The sequence below is a fragment of the Armigeres subalbatus genome, chromosome 2 (genome assembly GCF_024139115.2).
Source record: "Armigeres subalbatus isolate Guangzhou_Male chromosome 2, GZ_Asu_2, whole genome shotgun sequence".
Classification (NCBI taxonomy): domain Eukaryota; kingdom Metazoa; phylum Arthropoda; class Insecta; order Diptera; family Culicidae; genus Armigeres; species Armigeres subalbatus.
Genome location: NC_085140.1, coordinates 14,917,349 through 14,918,971, shown reverse-complemented (window position 1 = coordinate 14,918,971; position 1,623 = coordinate 14,917,349).

Here is a 1,623-nt window from a genome sequence, read left to right as displayed (position 1 = left end):
ATCCCAGAGCTTCGCGATTTTTTGATAACCATTCATTCTGGCAAATTGTGGGGGCTATCAATAGTTAAAGCCTTCTGTGACCTCCAAATGCCCCAGAAATGGTTCTCCGGAAGATCCGGAACATCCGTAAAATGGCCAATTCCGAAAGTTCACCCTAGAGTTTCGTGATTTTTTTTAAAAACCATTCATTCTAGCAAATTGTGGGTGCAATCAATAGTAAATGTATTCTGTGACCTCCAAATGCCCCAGAAATGGTCCTTCGGTAGATTTGGAACATCCGTAAAAATGGACAATTCAAAAGTTCGTCCCAGAGCTTATTTTTTTATAATAATATTTTCTGGCGAATTATGGATAATGAAAATCTTCTGTGACCTCCAAAATGCCACAAAAACGGTCCTCCAGAAGATCCGGAACATCCGTGAAAGTGGCTGTTCCAAAAGTTCAACCCAGAACATAGCAATTTTTTCGTAACCATCCATCTGGTGAATTGTGGGTGCAATCAATAGTGAAAGTCTTCTGTGGTCTACAAATGTCGTAGAATCCTTCGGAAGATCTGAAACATCCGTAAAAGTGGACAATTCTAAAACTTCAGCACAGTGGTTTTTTTTCGTAACCTTTCATTCTGGCAAATTAATAGGGAAAGTCTTCTGTGACCTCCAAGTTCTTAAGAAACGGTCCTCCGGAAGATTCAGTTCATTCGTAAAAGTGCTCAATGCCAAAATAATATCTCAGAGCACCGCAATTTTTTCGTAACCGCCTATCCTGGTGAATTGTGTTTGCAATCAATAATAAAAGTTTTCGGTACTGTACGGTAATGATACTCCGGAAGATCCGGAACATCTGTGAATGTGGCCAATTCGAAAAAGAACTCACGGAGGAACTTCCGAACACTTCGTTGAGAATTTCTGAAGGAACTTCCGGAAGAAGTTCGGTGGAGCTCCCGGAGCAGCTCCCCGAAGAATTACTTGATGAACTTCTGGAGAGATTTGCGGAAGAACTCTCAGAATTCTCAGTAGAACTTATGGAGGAATGCCTATAGGAACTTTCCGAGGGATTACTTGATGAACTTCCGAAGAGATTACTGGAGGAACGTCTAAACAAACTTCCGGAGGAAGTTCTTGTATAACTTCCACAGGAGCTTCTGGAGAAGCTTCGGAGGAATTCAACGAGGAACGCCACCATGCCGCCGTCGCTGGCTAATGATGATCTGTTACGCTAACTGTTGGATTTGGCGTCTTTTACGGATGTTCCGGATTTTATGTAGGAATTTTATTATTGATAAGAAAATTATTTTGAGCTATCAGTGGAATGTCATTACTTGTCATCAGACGAGTTTGTTCTTCTTCTTCTTCTTATTGGCATTACATCCCCACACTGGGACAGAGCCGTCTCGCAGCTTAGTGTTCATTAAGTACTTCCACAGTTATCAACTGCGAGGTTTCTAAGCCAGGTTACCATTTTTGCATTCGTATATCATGAGGCTAGCACGATGATACTTTTATGCCCAGGGAAGTCGAGACAGTTTCCAATCCGAAAATTGTCTAGACCGGCACCGGGAATCGAACCCAGCCACCCTCAGCATGAACTTGCTTTGTAGCCGCGCGTCTTACCGCACGGCTAAGG